This window comes from Triturus cristatus, chromosome 4_1 (assembly GCF_964204655.1).
Source record: "Triturus cristatus chromosome 4_1, aTriCri1.1, whole genome shotgun sequence".
In the NCBI taxonomy this organism is placed as follows: domain Eukaryota; kingdom Metazoa; phylum Chordata; class Amphibia; order Caudata; family Salamandridae; genus Triturus; species Triturus cristatus.
Window position 1 is genome coordinate 978,176,016 of NC_140585.1, and position 21,112 is coordinate 978,197,127.

General features: G+C 44.7%; 1 protein-coding gene across 1 annotated transcript in view; it reads left to right on the top strand.

Annotated features, from left to right (window-relative positions):
- The window catches only part of LOC146855930 (lysozyme C, kidney isozyme-like), a 236,292-nt gene that overhangs the window by 27,492 nt on the left and 187,688 nt on the right, over positions 1-21,112 (top strand). The gene's annotated exons all lie outside the window — the stretch shown is intronic.

Here is a 21,112-nt window from a genome sequence, read left to right on the forward strand (position 1 = left end):
AAGCACATCTCCGGGCTCTCGCCATCTTGAAGATGGGGAGCCCTACCCTATCAGGTCTAGGCCCACAGGAGAGAGGCAGGATAGGGGGTGTACCCACCCCAGGACAGGGACCCATTGGTCCCTGCCCTTCACTCACCTGTAATGCCCCTAAATCTAGTATTTAGGGGCACCCTGAACCTTCCTTCCCCAGATTCCAGATTCAAAACTACAAAGAAGAGCAAGAAGAAAGAAGACCTGCCCTGCAGCTGCTAAGAAGAGGAAGACACCAACTGCTTTGGCCCCAGCCCTACCGGCCTGTCGACCCTCGAACCTGCTCCTGCTCCAACCCGGCATCTCTTGTGGCCAGCAACCTCACAAACCCCGGAGGACCTGGCTACCTTTTGGCTCTAAGCCCTTGGGACTCCCATGAGTAGAGGCTCTACTCAAAACCTACCTCTAATCCCTGGCAGCAGCCCGGAACCGCGAACACAGCACACTCTGCACCAGCCAAGCCTGGCCAGTGCCGGAGTGAATAAAGACCACGAGGACGACCCCACGGCGACTGTGACCCCGAGTCCGGCACCCAAGGACCTCCCTCGACACTCCTGAAGAAGCCTGCAGCCTCAGAACAAGGGTAAGATTTCCCGACACCAAAAGGCACCCCTGCACGCGGAGCCCCGCGGCCCCCTGTGCCCAATCCTGGGGTACCTACCTATCCTCCAACTACCCAACTTACCTCTCGAAGTGGTGGTGGCACCTGAGGAATCCTCGTCCCCGAGCTTGCAGTCTTTTTCTAAACCGGAGATTTCCCATTGAAATCAATTGAGCGCCCGAAGGCTCAAAAGCACCCTGCACCCAGCCGCCCGAGTGGCCCAGGCAGTGAAACCTCTACACCTACCTACTTCCCCACTTGCCCTGAGTAAGTGACCAGGAGCCCAGCTCCCACAGCCGCGTGGCTTGCCAGTCAGCAGCCACCAACCAAGGCCCCCCTATCCCTCATAGGATAACATTGGGCCTAACTCTCTCTGCACCCGGCCACCCTAGAGTTGCTGAGGGTGAACCAACTGTACCTACCTGACCCTTTGGGACCCCTGAGTCTATGCCCAGAACCTCAACTCTGCCAGTCGAGTACTTACCCTTAAACCGATAACTCTATTTTCCTCGTAGGGTAACATTGACTGGCTTTTTCCTGAAATTTCTTTTTAAGTGTGGACTTTTCAAATCTTAAAATATTCACCAAAAGTCAGCCGAGTACCGAAAACGAAATTAATCACCTGCTCTTAGGTGAGCTCCCAGTGCTGGATCTTGGTGCCCAGCAATGACTCTGAAAAATACTTACAACTGTACTTACCCGTAACCTAATTTTCTTCCATAGGAAACCATTGGCTGTTTTTCTGTGAAATTTCTTCTAAGTGTCAATTTCTGCAATCTTTAAATATTCTTTAAAAATCGTATAATATCTGAAAACGTAATTACTTACCTGTTTTGGATAAAGGTCCCAGTACTGAGTCTAGGCACCCAGTACTGGATTACAAAAGTAACGAGAACATACTGTACCTGCAACTTGAATTTTCTTCCATAAGGAATCATTGACTGTTTTCTTTGAAATATTTTCTAAGTGTCAACTTTTAAAATAGCTAAATATTGTTTAAAAATCATTACAGTAATTAAGTCGACTTTCATCACTTGATTCTAAGTAATGACCCAGGATTGAATCTAGGATCCAGTCCTGGAATTCCAAAAGTAATCCAAAAAGTAATCTGTTGCAAATAACTTGACATTTCCATTGAGCTCAATGCATTGTTGTGTTTAAAATAGAGTTGCCTATTGCAATCACTTCTAACTGTTTACAAATGTCAATTGCATATTGCAAAAGTATTTATATAAAACATCTCATTCTGAGAAAGTATATTTTAAATCCAAGTGTTGGTTCTAAAATAAAACAAGCATATATTGTTTATAAATAAACCATTGGCCTAGAGTTCAGTTATTGAGTGTGTGAGACCATTTGCTGACTGAGTGTGTACAACAAATGCTTTACACTGTCCTCTGGTACTGCCTTACTGCTCGACCAAGCTACCACTTTAGAGAGTAAGGTTATATCTAACTTTAGCCTCTGTCAAACCCTTGGGGACTGTGGACTCTGTACACTCTGTACCTATTAAGCAACAGTATATACAGAGCCACTTTCTCACATTGGTGGATCAGCGGTGGGATACAAACTTGCATTTGTTGGACTACTTGGTTACCATCTGATCACACGACAGAACTCTTAAAATTGCCTTTAGAATTCTGATTGGTCTTTTCCAAAATTACTAAAAGTCTTGCTAGGGCCTTGCTTAAGTCCCATTAGAATTTTAGAAACATAAGTCACTATAGTCAGGGTAGAGGATTAGAACTGTCAGGTTAGAATGACTCAAACAAACCCAACTGTTAGTGACAATAATAACATGGACCTGGTGGAGGAGCTCGACCTCGCACCTTACTTACACTTGTCTTTCAAGGAATTGAGGTCCCTATGCAAACTTAAAAATGTACCAATGGGCCTGCATCCAACCAAACTAGGGCTCCAGGAGCTCTTGGCTGAGTATGCTAAGGACCACCCATCTGAACATGGTGATGGCCAGTCAGATGAGGAAGGGGAAGCAGAGGAGGTTGACAATAACCCCCCCATACTATCCCCTAGGGAGGAGAGGGCACCCATACCCTTCAATCCAAGAATTAGCATCTGGGCACCTAGAGATTACACAGGTGACTCTGGTACCAGAGAGAACACTGGGGACCCACCAGTGAAGAGGACAGCCTTATGAGGCTGGCCAGAAGACTAGAGCTAGAGTCCAGGCTCCTGGATCTAGAAAAAGAAAGGAGAGATGGGTTTAGCACCCATCAATGGTGGCAGCAATAATAAAAATAAGGATAGGGAGGACATTTCTGACCTTAAAATCCCCAAAGGGATCGTCCATAAATTTGAGGAAGGTGATGATATCACCAAATGGTTCACAGCCTTTGAGAGGGCTTGTGATATCAGAAAAGTAAAGAAACCTCTCTGGGGGGCACTCCTGTGGGAACTGTTCCCTGATAACTGCAGAGACAGGCTTCTGACCCTCTCTGGGCCAGAAGCAGGATCCTATGACCTCAGGAAGAAAGCTCTGATTGAGGGATTTGGATTCACCACTGAGGAGTATAGAATTAGATTCAGGGGGGCTCACAAAACCCAGACCCAGTCCTGGATTGATTTTGTAGACTTCTCAGTGAAGACACTGGATGGTTGGTTAGCTGGACATGGTGTGCAGGATTTTACTGGATTGTACAATTTATTCATGAAAGAACATATATTAAGTAACTGCACAAATGAAAAGTTGCATCAGCATTTGGTAGACCTAGGTCTAATTTCTCCCCAAGAATTGGGAAAGAAGGCAGACCAATGGGTCAAGACTAGGGTGAGAAGGACAGCCACTGGGGGTGAACAAAAGAAAATGGTCACAAAACCTCTGCAGGGGAAAGGTGGTGAGAATCCCCAAGATAAAAAGTCTGAGTCTTCCCAAGGGCCCCAAAAACCTGTTCAGGTGGGTGGGACCCAAACTACTCCCTATGTGCCTCAACCCTATAGGGGGAAGAACTATGATCCCTTAAAGGCCTGGTGTAATAACTGTAAGAAGTCAGGACACCTAACTGTATCTTGCCCCCACAACAAAGCCCCTAAGGCACCCAGTACAGCTACTCCTGGGGCAGCAAGTATACAAATGGGATCAGAAGTGTACCCTGAGCAAATCTGGGAACACACTGAAGCAAGTCTAGTCTCCTTGGGAGAAGTGGAGTTTGCCACTGTAGGTGTGTGGCCCCCCAACTTAAAGAAATACTTACAGTACCCCTGGGTGAATGGAACTAGGGTAGAAGCTCTGAGGGATACAGGTGCCAGTGTCACTATGGTGAAAGACACACTGGTTTCCCCTGAGCAATACTTGATTGGGAAGTCTTACCCAGTCACCAACGCTGACAGTGTCACCACTAGTCATCCCATGGCCATGGTGACATTAGGCTGGGGGGGGGGGGGGTTACTGGCCTGAAGCAGGTACTGGTCTCTCTAAAGTTGCCAGCTGCCTGTCTGCTTAGAAATGATCTGGAAACCTCAGCCTGGGCTGAGGTTGAGCTAAAGGCCCATGCAGCCATGCTGGGAATCCCTGAATTGGTGTGTGTGCAAACCAGAGCACAGAGCAAGAGGAAGGGTGAAAAAGTAGGTCTGGAGCCTGAAATAATGGCCCAGCCAACCAAGAGAAAAGGTAAGAAGACTGGGGAACCAGCTTCTACACAGCAAAACATTCAGGACCCCTCTCCCCAGGCAGAGGATTTGGATACCCCTGAGGGAACTGAGTCCATGGAGCTTGACCCTAACCAGGTTGAACTCTTGGGCCCAGGGGGACTCTCTAGGGAAGAGCTGTGCCAGGGTCAGCGAGACTGTCCCACTCTTGAAAGCCTGAGGCAGCAAGCTGTTTCAGAAGCAACGTGAGATGTCAGTGGTACCCACAGAGCTTGTTGAGAAGATGGATTACTGTATGCTGAGGCAAGAAACCCCACTCCTGGAGCCACCAGGAGGGTGGTAGTGCCACAGAAGTACAGGAAGTTCCTCCTAACTTTGGCTCATGACATCCCCCTAGCTGGACATCTGGGGCAATCCAAAACTTGGGAAAGGCTAGTGAGTCACTTTTACTAGCCCCAGATGCACCAAAAGGTGAAGGAGTTTGTCAGCTCCTGTGTTACCTGTCAAGTCAGTGGCAAGACAGGTGGCCACCCAAAGGCCCCCCTCATCCCACTGCCAGTGGTGGGGGTCCCCTGTGAAAGGGTAGGAGTGGACATTGTGGGTCCACTTGAACCTCCCACAGCCTCATGGAACAAATTTATTCTAGTGGTAGTGGATCATGCCACTAGGTACCCTGAAGCAATTCCACTTAGGACTACTACAGCTTCTGCAGTAGGCAAGGCCCTCCTGGGTGTCTTCACCAGGGTGGGGTTTCCTAAGGAGGTGGTTTCAGAAAGAGGTTCCAACTTCATGTCTGCTTACCTAACACACATGTGGAAGGAGTGTGGGGTACAGTATAAGTTTACTACACCCTGCCACCCACAAACCAATGGCCTTGTTGAGAGATTCAACAAGACATTGAAAGGTATGATCATGGGTCTCCCTGAAAAACTCAAAAGGAGATGGGATGTCCTGTTACCATGCCTACTTTTCGCTTACAGGGAGGTACCACAGAAGGGAGTAGGTTTCGCACCCTTTGAACTTCTGTTTGGTCATCCTGTAAGGGGACCACTTTGTCTTGTAAAAGAGGGCTGGGAGAGGCCTCTTCAAGAACCCAAATAAGACATAGTGGACTATGTGCTTGACCTAAGGTCCAGAATGGCTGAGTACATGGAAAAAGCATCCAAGAACCTTGAGGCCAGCCAGGAGCTCCAGAAGCACTGGTATGACCAAAAAGCTGCACTGGTTGAATTTCAACCTGGGCAACAGGTGTGGGTTTTGGAGCCAGTGGCACCAAGGGCTCTCCAAGATAAATGGAGTGGCCCTTACCCTATCCTAGAAAGAAAGAGTGAGGTCACCTATCTAGTTGACCTGGGCACTAGCAGGACACCCAAGAGGGTCATCCATGTGAACCGCCTCAAGCTCTACAATGACAGGGCTGACATCACTATGCTGATGGTGACTGATGAGGAGCAGGAAGCAGAGAGTGAACCTCTCCCTGACCTCCTCTCCTACAGCCCAAAATATGGGTCAGTAGATGGTGTGATCTTCTCAGACACCCTCTCTGCCCAACAGCAGACTGACTGCAAGCAAGTCTTGCAGCAGTATGCTAGCCTCTTTTCCCTGACCCCTGGTCTGACAAACTGGTGTACCCATGATGTGGACACTGGTGACAGTGCACCTGTCAAAAACAAAATCTATCGACAGTCAGACCAAGTCAAGGAGAGCATCAAAGCTGAGGTCAGCAAGATGCTGGAGTTAGGGGTTATTGAACCCTCTGAGAGCCCATGGGCCAGCCCAGTGGTCCTGGTCCCCAAACCTCATCAACAAGGTGAAAAGAGAGAGATGAGGTTCTGTGTGGACTATAAAGGGCTCAACACTGTCACCAAGACAGATGCTCACCCTATCCCAAGAGCAGATGAGCTGATAGATAAATTAGGGGCTGCCCAATTCCTCAGTTCCTTTGACTTGACTGCAGGGTACTGGCAGATTGGCATGGCCCCAGGAGCAAAAGAAAAGACAGCATTCTCCACACCTGATGGGCATTATCAGTTTACTGCGATGCCCTTTGGGTTAAAGAATGCCCCTGCCATTTTCCAGAGGCTGGTGAACCATGTCCTGGCTGGGCTGGAGTCCTTTAGTGCAGCTTATCTTGATGATATTGCTGTCTTTAGCTCCACCTGACAGGATCACCTGATCCACCTTGGAAAAGTTTTAGAAGCTCTGCACCATGCAGGTCTCACTTTCAAGGCATCCAAATGCCAGATAGGGCAGGGCACTGTGGTGTACTTGGGCCACCTTGTAGGTGGAGGCCAGGTACAGCCCTTACAACCCAAGATCCAGGCCATCATGGACTGGGTAGCTCCAACAACCCAGACCCAAGTCAGGGCATTCCTTGGCTTGACTGGTTACTACAGGAGGTTTGTGAAGGGGTATGGGTCCATTGTGACCCCCCTCACAGAACTCACCTCCAAGAAGATGCCCAAGAAGGTTAACTGGACAGTTAGTTGCCAAAAGGCTTTTTACACCCTAAAAGAAGCAATGTGCTCAGCACCAATTCTAAAAGCTCCAGATTATGGCAAGCAGTTCATAGTGCAGACTGATGCCTCTGAGCTAGGGATAGGAACGGTCCTATCCCAGACCAATGATGAAGGCCAAGACCAACCTGTTGCTTTTATAAGCAGGAGGCTACTCCCCAGAGAGCAGCGTTGAAGTGCCATTGAGAGGGAGGCCTTTGCTGTGGTTTGGTCCCTGAAGAAGTTGAGGCCATACTTGTTTGGTACTCACTGGTTCAAACTGACCACAGACCTCTCAGATGGCTAATGCAGATGAAAGGGGAAAATCCAAAACTACTAAGGTGGTCCATCTCCCTACAGGGAATGGACTTTGAAGTGGAACACAGACCAGGGACTGCCCATGCCAATGCAGATGGACTTTCCAGGTTCTTCCACTTAGACAATGAAGACTCCATAGGGCAAGGTTAGTCTCATCACCTTTCGTTTGGGGGGGGAGGGGTTGTGTGAGAAAGTGACATATTTCTTGCATGGTATGCCCCCACGTTTTGCTGAATTGCTGAATGGTACTTTGACTGAGTGTGCCTTGGACTCCTGCCAATCAGGTGCCCAGCGCCTATGTTCCTTCCCTAAAACAAACAAAACCCAAATTGGCAAACCTTGACCACATGTCAGCCCCTGGTAAATGGTACCCTAGGTGCCCAGGGCCTTGTGACCAGGGAAGGCCTCTAAGGGCTGCAGCACTCAGTGTGCCACCCTTAGAGGCCCTGTACCCTTACACATACACACTGCCTTTGCAGGCTGAGTGTTTGGGTGCAGGACAAAAACAAAGTCGACATGACACACATCCCTGTGTGCCATGCCCATCACCTACACTGCCATGGCATACATCAGCCACCCCTCTAGCTGGGTGCCTTATGCCAATGGTGTGGGCGCAGGAGCCCTGTGCCCCTACAGTACCCAGGTCCATTCCTGAGCACTGTAAGTGCAGTGCTGCCATTTAAGAGTACATGTGGCTGAGAGCTCGTCAAACACGAGCTCCACAGCACCTTAATGGCAACGCTGAAGACTGAAAAGTTTGGTATCAAACTTCTCAGCACATTAAACCCACACTGATGCCAGTGTGGGATTTAATGTACGAAGCACCCCAGAGGGCATCTTACAGATGCCCCCTTAAACCTAACCTACAATCCACGTCTGCTCTGAGGCTGCCTAGGCTGCCACTCAGCAGACATGTTGCTGGACCCCTGGGTAGGAGAGCCCCTGCTCTCCTGGGCCTGCAACAATGCACATCCTGGGCGAGGTGCTAAATCTCCTCCCCCAGGATGGGCAGGGGGAAGCTTCAAAGGCATGCCGCCTCTGTGAGCTTCCCCAGGCCACTACAACCTCCCACTCTGGCGGGAAGCTTTGGCCGGAAACCCCAAATAAGGACAGGGGATGTGCCAGCCTGCCAACCCCACCCCTCAGCTGGGGGAGGCGAGGTGAAGCACATCTCCGGGCTCTCGCCATCTTGAAGATGGGGAGCCCTACCCTATCAGGTCTAGGCTACTGCCCCCCTCCCACAGGAGAGAGGCAGGATAGGGGGTGTACCCACCCCAGGACAGGGACCCATTGGTCCCTGCCCTTCACCTACCTGTAATGCCCCTAAATCTAGTATTTAGGGGCACCCTGAACCCTCTTTCCCCAGATTCCAGATTCAAAACTACAAAGAAGAGCAAGAAGAAAGAAGACCTGCCCTGCAGCTGCTAAGAAGACGAAGACGCCAACTGCTTTGGCCCCAGCCCTACCGGCCTGTCGACCCTCGAACCTGCTCCTGCTCCAACCCGGCATCTCTTGTGGCCAGCAACCTCACAAACCCCGGAGGACCTGGCTACCTTTTGGCTCTAAGCCCCTGGGACTCCCATGAGTAGAGGCTCTACTCAAAACCTACCTCTAATCCCTGGCAGCAGCCCGGAACCGCGAACCCAGCACACTCTGCACCAGCCAAGCCTGGCCAGTGCCGGAGTGAATAAAGACCACGAGGAAAACCCCACGGCGACTGTGTGCCCGAGTCCGGCACCCAAGGACCTCCCTCGACAGAAGCCTGCAGCCTCAGAAGAAGGTGCCCCCCCAACCGCGATCAATAGAGGGTAAGATTTCCCGACACCAAAAGGCACCCCTGCACGCGGCCCCCTGTGCCCAATCCTGGGGTACCTACCTATCCTCCAACTACCCAACTTACCTCTCGAAGTGGTGGTGGCACCTGAGGAATCCTCGTCCCCGAGCTTGCAGTCTTTTTCTAAACCGGAGATTTCCCATTGAAATCAATTGAGCGCCCTAAGGCTCAAAAGCACCCTGCACCCAGCCGCCCGAGTGGCCCTGGCAGTGAAACCTCTACACCTACCTACTTGCCCACTTGCCCTGAGTAAGTGACCAGGAGCCCAGCTCCCACAGCCGCGTGGCTTGCCAGTCAGCAGCCACCAACCAAGGCCCCCCTATCCCTCATAGGATAACATTGGGCCTAACTCTCTCTGCACCCGGCCGCCCTAGAGTTGCTGAGGGTGAACCAACTGTACCTACCTGACCCTGGGGGACCCCTGAGTCTATGCCCAGAACCTCAACTCTGCCAGTCGAGTACTTACCCTTAAACCGATAACTCTATTTTCCTCGTAGGGTAACATTGACTGGCTTTTTCCTGAAATTTCTTTTAAGTGTGGACTTTTCAAATCTTAAATTATTCACCAAAAATCAGCCGAGTAACGAAAACGAAATTACTCACCTGCTCTTAGGTGAGCTCCCAGTGCTGGATCTTGGTGCCCGGCACTGACTCTGAAAAATACTTACAACTGTACTTACCCGTAACCCAATTTTCTTCCATAGGAAACCATTGACTATTTTTCTGTGAAATTTCTTCTAAGTGTCAATTTCTGCAATCTTTAAATATTCTTTAGAAATCGTATAATATCTGAAAACCTAATTACTTACCTGTTTTGGATAAAGGTCTCAGTACTGAGTCTAGGCACCCAGTCCTGGATTACAAAATTAACGAGAACATACTGTACCTGCAACTTGAATTTTCTTCCATAAGGAATCATTGACTGTTTTCTTTGAAATATTTTCTAAGTGTCAACTTTTAAAATAGCTAAATATTGTTTAAAAAGCATTACAGTAATTAAGTCGACTTTCATCACTTGATTCTAACTACTGACCCAGTACTGAGTCTAGGATCCAGTCCTGGAATTCCAAAAGTAATCCAAAAAGTAATCTGTTGCAAATAACTTGAAATTTCCATTGAGCTCAATGCATTGTTGTGTTTAAAATAGAGTTGCCTATTGCAACCACTTGTAACTGTTTACAAAAGTCAATTGCATATTGCAAAAGTATTTATATAAAACATCTCATTCTGAGAAAGTATATTTTAAATCCAAGTGTTGGTTCTAAAATAAAACAAGCATATATTGTTTATAAATAAACCATTGGCCTAGAGTTCAGTTATTGAGTGTGTGAGAACATTTGCTGACTGAGTGTGTACAACAAATGCTTTACACTGTCCTCTGGTACTGCCTTACTGCTCGACCAAGCTACCACTTGAGAGAGTAAGGTTATATCTAACTTTAGCCTCTGTCAAACCCTTGGGGACTGTGGACTCTGTATACCCTGTACCTATTAAGGAGCAGTATATACAGAGCCACTTTCTCACAAGATGGCCTCCCAGTAGATTTGTATGCGATGTATGCCTCGGATCTCTTTCCTAGATTGGTAACCTTGTTTAATGAAACCCAGGCATGGAGGATGCTCCCTCCCTTTAATGCGTGAGGCCACAATCATATCCTTGCCTAAGAAAGACAAAGACCCACTCCCCTTGGATTCATATTGCCCCCTCTCGATGCTTAACACCAACTATAAGATGCTGAGTAAGATATTCACAAACCGTTTACTACAACATATTAGTTCTCTGGTCCATCCTGACCAAACTGGCTTTATGCTTACCCGTAACGCTATGCCTAACATCCGTCAGTTGCTGCTTTCCCTGGATCAGTGTGAGCGTTCCCTCTGGATCCCCTACTCATGTCCAAAGACATCAGGAAGGAATTTGACTCGCTCTGATGGGAGTTTTTATATGCCACCATACTCAGCATGGGTTGTCTATTGCTTTTCGTTAAGTGGGCAAGACTCTTATACACACCCCGCTGGATTGGTTCATACCGGCTCGTTGGTCTTGGAGATGTGTGCAGTGGAGCTAGGCACCAAGAAGGGATGCAGTTTTTGCCACTATTATTTGCCCTGGCTCTGGAACCGTTCGCTCGGAAGAAACGACAGGGGTCCTCTAGCGGGGCTTATCCCTTTCTATTGCTTGCCTCTATCTTTCATTGTATGCAGATGACCTGCTTCTGTGCATGAGAGGCGAGGACTCAGATCTTGGAGGAGCAGTGACTGCATTGATGGATTTTGATTGTTTCTCAGGATCAGAGGTAAATTGGAGTAAATCCTGTGTTTATCCTCTCCAAGACGAGTCTAGAAGGGACAGGCCTATACCGACTGCCCCGACCTTGTGGTGGGAACAGATGACCATTTGCTATTTGGGGGTAGCCATACATCATGCCGTGGATCTGCTTTATGAGGGCAATCTATGCTGTGCTATATCTGCCCTCAGATGCTTGGTGGCATTTTGGTCCACCCTTCCACTATCTGTGGTCGGCAGAGTAGTGATCTCTAAGATGGTGGTGTTGCCCCAACTTCCCTATCTCTTTGCGGCCCTCCCAGTGGAGCTTCCACGGAAGTTTTTCCGAGAATTGGGCTGTATCATGCTGACACTGTATTGGGGAAATTTGCAGCTCTGCAGACACTGAGCTTGCCGGTGGAGGAGGGTGGACTAGCTGCCCTGGATTTTTAACTTTACTACTTAGCGGCACAACTACAGTGGGTTACCCGCTGGAGATCTCCCTGTGGGATGGAGTGGGATGTTGTGAGCGTGGCCTACCTCGCAAGGATCTCTTAACCAGTATCTTGCTGAAACCTAGTCCAATATCCCTGGTCTGTAGTATGAATATATTAATTGGAACGCCACGCTACGTTTGAGCTAGGGCGCTGTAACAAACATGCACTAAATTGCCATATACCTCCGAGCTGCCATGGCTGGTTACCCAATGCTTGAGGCGGATGGAGGGTTTGTTGGGACTTCATCGCTGGACGGAACTGGTGATCACTATCTTGGGTGATTTATTTGTGGGTGGTGAGTTCTGTCCCTTCATGGTACTGCAGGAAACATATGATCTGCTAGTGGGACATTTTTTACTCAACCAATCTCTGCTGCACAGTGCTAGTGAGTGGTGGGGTCACAGCATTGAGGAACCGCCAGAGCACAAGTGCCTGCATTATACCTTTCAAATAAAAGGCCAGACGAAGGCGGTCACCTTGCTCTAGTAAGCATTATTGAAGGGAGCACAACTGAATCTGATGCACTTGATGCAGCACTGGGTGGAGGACTTGGGGATGTCATTGACTGGCAAAGCTTGGAGGAGGGTTTTGGAACTCACACCCAAAGTGTCCAGGAATGTACCCTTCAAGCTCAAACAGTTCTGTTACCTCCATAGGGCATACCTCACTCCTTGGCACCTACATGCTATGTTTCCCAGCGGGACATCAGCATGTCCTCATTGTCTAGCGGAGGATGCAGGCTTTTTTCACATGGTCTGGTCTTGTCCGTCGTTGGCGTCATATTGGTCCAATGTCTTCCATGTCACTTGCCGTGCCACTGAGCGTACCTTCGAGCTCACTCCTCTGTTGTGGTTACTGGACTTTCATGACTATAATGCAGCCCATACTATGACAGACAGATTTGTAGAGTTAGTACTCATACTTCCTCCAAGACAACTGACCATATGTTGGAAGTTGGCCCGAGATCCTGACGCGTATAGGTGTGGATTGGAGTGGATGAAATGGGTAGACTGTGAGAGGGAGGCGATACAAAATGGTAGAAGGGTACGCAGGGTCCCGATGTTGCCTGAATGGGATGCTATACTGGTAGTTTGCCCCAAACTGGGCCCTGACTGGCGAATTGTAGAGCAGGAACCACTGTCTGGGATCACTTCCCCTTTCCCTGACCTGTGGGGAACGGGCCAGCCTTTCAACAGTTTGGAGTGTGATAGCCTGGTTGATTGTGGGCGCCCCGCTAAGGCTGCATGCATAGACGAATACCTGTGGTGTTTACGGGCGGTTGTGGGGCCATGCTAGTGCTCTGCCTCCCCGTAAGCAGGCCCGGGTACATTGGCTAAATTCCTGCTCCCCACCAGACGCATGATCGAATTGTCAACTGTTAGGCTATATGGCACATTACCCTGATATATAGCACGGTTCCTGACCTTTCTGCTTTCTTTTTGTACTCTTTTTAGTCGTGTGATGTTTTGATTGCATGCAAATAATTGAAAAAAATGTTTTTAAAAAATCATGACATGGTGGTAATTTTGCGTTTTTTGTCATTAAATGTTACAAGATGGCTGACATGAATCTTAGAACAATACATTTAAAAATAAAGGCTTGCAATCGTGCATTTATGGAAAGAAAAAGCCCAGTAGCAAATTGCAGCTGCTGGGCCCTTCTGAAAGAAAAACAAATGTCAATAAAAAAAACTGGAAGTGCAGGAGGGGGGGAGCAATGGAAGTGCTTGCAGAAGAGGAAACAAAAGGGTTTTTATTACTCACTGCCTACTGTTCAGCACAGAAAATGGTTGTTGCCAGTTGTACTTTCTTAAGATGTACACAAAAAATCTCACACTGAGCAATTATTGCCTACAAACAATTATGGGCCTGATTTACATATCCATGGACGTATTACTCTTTCAAAACGGCCGAAATGGGAATCCAGCTATATCCTATGGTATTTATATTTCAGCGCATCGGATATCCGTCACCGTTGTGACGGAGTAACCCATCTGGCAAGATCTAAATCAGGCCCTTATTTCAATCCTCTAAGTTTTGCTATATTAAAATACTTATTACGCTTTGGCACATGCAGAGAAAGCATATATCTTTGGCATAATAACTTTCTTGGTTACTTTTTCTTGGTTCTCTGAGATGCCTGCAAATCAAGATCATATGCATTTGCAGCTGCGCTGCTCAGACCACTAGAGTAATTGCGTAGTCAGTCCTTCAGTTTTTATTGCGGTGAGTCTTTGGTCATGTATGGTGTCTTGATCTTTGATCATTTTCAAATTAGATAGTCTAAAAAGCACACTTTATTTCTTGTCTTTCCTTATTGTAACTATGTTTATAGCCGTTTTCAAATAGATTGTTGCATATTTATTTTATGTATATGCACATATGTAATTGGATTTATTTGCACGTAGGTTTATGGGCTCTGTCCTAAAATAAACTTTAATGATGATCATGGCACACATTGACACCTTGACATTGCCAGCAGTAATGGGGGTTTTACAACAGGCTATAAAGTCCTATAGGAAAATTATTGCATGATACAAATATACAAAGCCAGCCCAGATTTCACTCTGCAGTTTCATTGACATATAGATTAGCACATGGGCAGGAGCTGAGATCATTACCATCCAAAAGAGGGGTTTCAGGTCCCTTCCCTCTAACCACCGGCCGACTAGTCTCCTTGATAGCTCCCAGAGCTCTTTAGTCAGATAGTTCTGGGTAGACTATTGAGTTTGATAGAAGAGTTAGGTCTCCTGTCCCCAGTACAAGCTGGATTTAGGACAGGGATTAGTACCATTGATATTTCACTTACAACTAATTTAATGGAAATACGTGACGTTGGGAGGCGGACGCCTGTATGTGGTCTTTGTTGCCCTCAGATCAGCATTCGACCTTGTTCCAAGAGAGGCGTTTTGACCGAGCTGGGAGTGCCTAAATTCCTGGTTGAAGTAATCATAAGGCTCCATCTAGATAATTATGCTCAGGCTCATTGTGGTTGCTCAGGTGAATTGTCAGCTCCAATTCCGGTCATTCGGGGTGTTGGACAAGGATGTGTATTAGCCCTAACCTTGATATTACTGTACACCAACAAGCTAGTCGCCCAATTGGAGCTGTGCAACTACAATACCCCAAGCTTGGCCAATGGAAAGGTACCGGCGTTGCTGTTCACAGATGACACCCCACTGGTTTCCAAATCCCCTATGGGAATCCAGAATTTGCTTGATTGTTTCGGTTTCTTCTGCGAGCAGATCAGCCTTTCAAAAACAAAATATATGGTTGTTAATCCCTGTCCCTCGACTCGCTAACACCTGGTACACTGTGGGAAACCCCTGGAGAGAGCACATACTTTTGAATATCTGGGACCCATGCTTCCTAAGCAGTTTGGTTTGATGCTTCTGATACAGAGGTCCAGACTGAGGTTTGAATAGTTCACAGGGTCCATTGTTAGGGCATTGCACCATTCCTCATTTCGTCCCCTATCCTCCGACTTTCAAATGTATAACTCATGAGTGCTGAGAGCATCACTGTATGGTAGGGAACTTTGGGACATGAAGACATTAATTCCATGTTGTCGGTTGAGAATAGTTTCCTTCCCTCCCTCCCTGTGATCACACCACCGATTCCCTTGCACAAATGGTAGGCCTCAGACCACTGCTTTATTGGCGAATGGTCTGGGTATCTGTTGATCTAGTGCCATTTCAGCTGGGCCTGGGAAGAGTCCTAAAGCTACCTAGGGTAGCTAAGATCCCATGGTTCAAAATCCTTAAAACCCAGCTAAATGTGATTTGGTGTGGTAATCTGTGGTCTGACCCCAAGACTGCATGCAGGATCTCAAAATCTGGGCTTAAGGGATTACATTGGCAGCATATTGACCACGAGCTCTACAGGGAGGAGAGAGTAGGCTCCCTCACAGCAGCCTTTCTTGACTTTAAAGATGAATACTCCCTGAGACATTATATGGATGAGATTGAGCACCCCCCGCAAAAGAGCTGTACGTTAAATTTTGATTTGGCACTCTGCCACCCTGTATTGCTACTGCTAAATGACAGCGCTCTTGTGTAGATGTAGACATGATGTGCCCTGCCTGTCTTGAGGCAGTTAAAACCTTAGCGAAAGTTCTCTTTTTTGTCCCGATATCATACAAGCAGGAAAAAGTCGCTATTGCCGCTCTGTCGTAACATGCGAACTAGGGATTTTAGATCAGCGGCTAGGATTTTTAGGACTAACACAAATCAAACTTCTGTATTTGCTGCTTCCCAATTTTTGCATTGCATGAGGAGAATTAGAATGAGTTTCTTAGCTACTGTTAACCCAACGACAAAGGGGCCTGAATGAACTGGAGCTTAGGAAACCCTGACCTGACTTAGACTGTAAATAATGGTTTTAGCAATTCAAGTCAATTTACTAGTCCTTGCATTTTAGCTTGTTTCAGACACCTTTTTGCTGTTTCCTTGCTATGATGTTCTCAGAGTCGCATTAGGGGAAATGATTTGTTTAATGATTTAGGCTACTGGTTGACACGAGTGAAATCAGTGCATTTATATTGGATTTTACATTGCTACATGAGCGTTCATTTATTTATTTGCGACTCTACAGCAACTGACAATCTCATTCTTCATCTTCGATGATAATGCTAGAAGCTTTTTTTTTTTAAAGTTTCAAAAGAGAATTTTATTAAAGGTAAAGAGGTGTTGATGTACAGTACATATGATGAACCATGAATCAATACATCACATGTGTAATCCAGCGTAAATACATGAGTGAGAAGAAAAGATAAAAACCACAACATTGAAATGACAAGGAATAATGTAATATATATTCAAGTAGAAATTAGGGGAGCAGCTAGAAAAATTATGGGGGTTTAAGTACTTCTTGTTGGGAAGGATGCTGTAAGGAATGTTGCTTGGCACAAGTATCAAAGAACGTTGTAACAGGTGACCATAGTTGAATTCGCTTCGTAGCCATGTGTATAGGAAAGGTGACAAATGTATCTAATCTATGATTGTGGCAAATATCCTACCACCAGGCTTTGTAGGAAATTTTCATGGAATCTTTCCAATTTCTTGTCATTTGTTGAAAAGCAACAGCTATTAATAAGTCGATAATTTTGATATTAATTGCACAATTATACCAAATTGGTGAAAGGCTTCCCAAAAAGATGTTTATTACAGAAAATGAGGTGTTGTTGCCGAAAATTAAATTAATTTGAGACCAGACACGTTTCCAAAAATTTTGCACTGGTAAACATGAAAATAGCATGTGAAACAAATCAGCGTTTGGAGATGTGCAGGACCAGCAAGTATCTGGTACAGTGGAGAATCTTTTATTTAAGATATGTGGAGATAATAAAAGCCTGTTATATATGTAAAACAGTGTTTGTGTTAGGCTAGCTGTCCTTGAGGATTTACGTATTTTAGTCCAAATATCATTCCACATTTGTAAAGACCATATTGTATTAAAATCTTTCTCCCAAGCGATTTCAATGCTGGATTTTTGCCCTATTGTACCTGTAAACTGTAAAAAAGTATATATAGTGGATTTTTTAGGTTGAGTGTGTAAAAGAGTGGACATATCTCTAAGCGAATCATCAGAATGAGTCGTGGAAGATGTGCTAGCTAACTGAGTGTATGTGTCAAGCACAGCTTTGCGAAGAATATAGTATTTAGAAATTAATGAGGTGGGTAGATTATATAGCTGCTGAAGTGAAAATAAATAAATAAATTCTGAGTTTGAGAATAATTGGTGGACCCAAATTAGACCATGTCTTCTCCATGTTTTCCAATAAAAGGGTCTATTGCGTAGCAATACAGTTTTATTGTGCCATATGGTTGAGGCAAGAAAAGAATCAAGAGTTTAATGAATGGAGTGGTAGAGAGGGCCAAGAAGTTTGGAAGTGAGCTTAAATAAAGGAGTGGATAATGCTTGGGGTTTACGGGAAAAGAAGAGATATTCTTGAAAAGAAAAAGGGGACAGAAACACATTTTCGACTGATGTCCGTGAGGGATATTCTGCTGTAGAATCAAGCAGCCAATATGAGACCTGTCATAATAGAAATGCTTTGTGATAAGCAGAGAAGTTGGGAAAATTAACTCCCCCATCAGCTTTAGGACATGTTAGCTTAGAAAGAGACATACGGGGTTTCTCATTGTTCCATAAAAAGGAAGAAAGTATTGAAGTTACAGATTTGAATAGTTTAGCAGAGATCGGAACTGGAATATTGGAAGTGGTATATAAAACTATTGGAGAAAGCATCTTTATAGTATCCAGGCGGCCCCACCAGGATAAATAAAGGCGATGCCATTTAGTTGTAAGCTCCGAAATTTTTTGAATGCATTTATTCATGCATAATGTTACTGTGCCTTTAATTGTAGGTGTGAAATTTAATCCTAAATATTTAATATGAGAGGACTTCCAAATTAATTTAGCTGAACTGAAATCTGCTTTAAAGGTATACTTAGTCAAGGGTAAGATCTCATATTTATCACTGAGATCAATGAAAAGGATTGAACCTCTTTTAGGAAGGCAGGGAGCGACTCATTAGGGTTTGAAATTAAAAGCAAAATATCAGCATACGCTGCAAGTTTAACATGAGTTGTGGGAGTTTCAAAACCCTGTATGTGTGCATTTTGACGAATTTTTGAGATAAAGCGTTCGAGGGCCAAATTAAAAAGAAAAGGGGATAAAGGGCAACCTTGACGCACTCCTCTGCCAAGATCAAAAAATTATGATATTAGACCATTAGCACATACAGCAGCGCGTGGATTAGAATATAATAGTGAGATTATGGATGTAAATTTTGGGCCAAAACCGAACCATTTGAGGGTGTAAAATAAGTATTGCCATTGAACTCTGTCAAACGCTTTTTCTGCCTCTAGCGCTATAGCTGCAAGGGAGTGTTTTAAATGTGGAGCTTTAGATAAGATATTTTTAAAAAGTCTTGTATTATCTGTGATTACTCGTCCTTTCACAAAGCCGGATTGTTCCTTGCCTAATATATTTGGTAGATGGGAGTCTAAACGGAGGGCTAGCGCTTTGGAAACTATTTTGTAATCTATATTGACAAGTGATATGGGTCTATAATTTTTACAATACTTCGAATCTTTGCCTTCTTTGGGTATGAGACATATGTGTGCTTCTGAGAAGGAGCCTTCAGATTTCCCTAGAGAGTAAAAGGCGTTAATCAAAAGGTGTAATTTGGGTAATAATAGTTTGGAGAAATGGAGAAAGAATTCAACAGTGAATCCATCTGGTCCGGGTTCCTTATCTTTTTGGAGGTGTTGTACTGCAGCCAAAAGTTCTTGTTGTGTTACCTCTGTTTCCAAGGATGATAGATCAGAAGAAGTCTGAGTTTTTTTCTATGGTGGAAAAAAAGTGTGACAGCATGAGGTCTGTTGGGTTCGTTTCGGAAGAGTATAATGACTTGTAAAACAGTGCAAATTCATTCAAAATGTCCACATCCTTGAATTTTAAGGTAGAATGTTCATCGTAAATTGAATCAATAATTATCTTGTTGTGTTTGGTTTTCAGATAGTTGGCCAAAATTTTACCTGCCTTATTTTTACCACCCAAAAAAGTTTGCGCTAGATTTCAATAGCTATAATGAGGCATTATCTGTTGATTCCTTGTTGAATTGTAGTTTGCTTTTATAAGGACATCAAGAACATCCTTTGAGTTAGATGTATAAAAAGAATGCTCCAGTCTCTTAATGTCTTGGAATAGGGTGCGCGTACGGTTGCGAGCGATATTACGTTTTCTGGCCATGTAATTAATTATAAAATCTCTCGCTGAGGCCTTAAAGGCATCCCAAACAGTTGAGAAAGATAGAGATTCAGTTTAATTTATGGAAAAATATTCTTCAAAAAAGGCGATAAATGAGGAGGAAAATGCTCGGTTCAGAAGAAGAGAATTATTGAATCGCCATCGTCTGGGAGCATTGGCTTTAGGTAAAATGTCTAGGTAGATTGAAATAGGAGCATGATCTGATAGTAGTATAGGTCCTATTTCTAAAAAGTATGTTCTCTTGTGACTGGGTTACACAATCTCCATGCATCTAAAAGTTTATGCTGTGTAACAGTGTGGATAAAGGATTTGTGTGATTTATTGGGAATGAATGAAACTTTAGAATTTCGATCTATAAAAGGATCAAAAATCAGATCGCAGTCACCTGCGAGTATAAAATTGTCTTCCATGCAAAGAGTGATTTGCTCAGCTACTGAAGACCAAAAAGAGGAGTCACCGCCGGTAGGGGCGTAAACATTGAAAAAAGAGACTGGAACATCCTTCAACATCAGTTTAACATTAAGCCAACGACCATCTGCGTCAGATTCTTGTGAGATAAATTTGAATTGAAGTTATTTACGACAAAGCATCATGACTCCATTACGTTTGCCATCACCCTTGGAATAGAATATTTCCCCCACCCAGCCTCTTTTTAATTTTGATGATTCATTTTCCGTGAGATGAGTCTCTTGTAAAAATATTATATCTGCATTTAATTTAGCCAAATAAGTTAGGACTCTCTGTTGTTTTATGGGGAAATTTAGTCCTCTAACATTCCACAATACTAACTTCAACGGCATAGTAGGTTAAGAAGAAGAATAAATGAAGAGAATAAACAATAATTATCCAATTCAATGAAGCAATTAGAAAAAATATGAGAAAATTAAAACATCATATACATAAATACCATGACTAGAAAAAGGAGAAAAAGATGCATAGAAGATGGTAGAAGGAGACAGCATGTTTGATAAGAAAAGGCAATAAAATGGAAAGATACGTAGCTGAAACTGATTAAAAAGGAAAACATCGGAAAGGGATTGTGAAAGTGATTAACAATAAGAGCTGGTGAATAACAACATCAATATTGAATTTAACCGAAGAAAGAAAGATAACAAAGTGAGAAATGTCATAGTGAATAAAGAAGTCAACAACACCTAAAAAAATAGTAAGAAGAATATTTAAAAAGGAAAAAAGAAAGAAAATTTGGAACAAAAGTAGGGTAGCAATGTAGGAAGATAACATACTTACATGAGGAGAGATCAGGTAGACACGGGGAGGGGGGTGGAACCACATGGAATAGGAATAGACAACACATCCAAGGTCGGCTAAGCGGAAAACCAGGAAGATACCATGAGACAAGGGTAAAAAATCTGTGGAGACGGAAAATAATAAAAGTTAGGAAAAAGTGCTAGATAACAGGAATAACCAAAAATGACAATTAACACATTTGCAACATGTAAACCTTGTTGAGAACAACAATAAATGTAACAAAAACAAGGACATTTATTTATTGAACTGCCAAATATTATAAGGAAGAGAACAAAGTCCAAACAACCTATTTGTAAAAAATACAGTGTCCAGTATTAAATGATGAAGAAGGGCCAGAGGAATCCATAGCAGTCGTTTTGCACGAGTTTATGAAGCTTTGTAAACACAGCAGATCTTCATACTTTGTTGTTCTGTTATTGTAT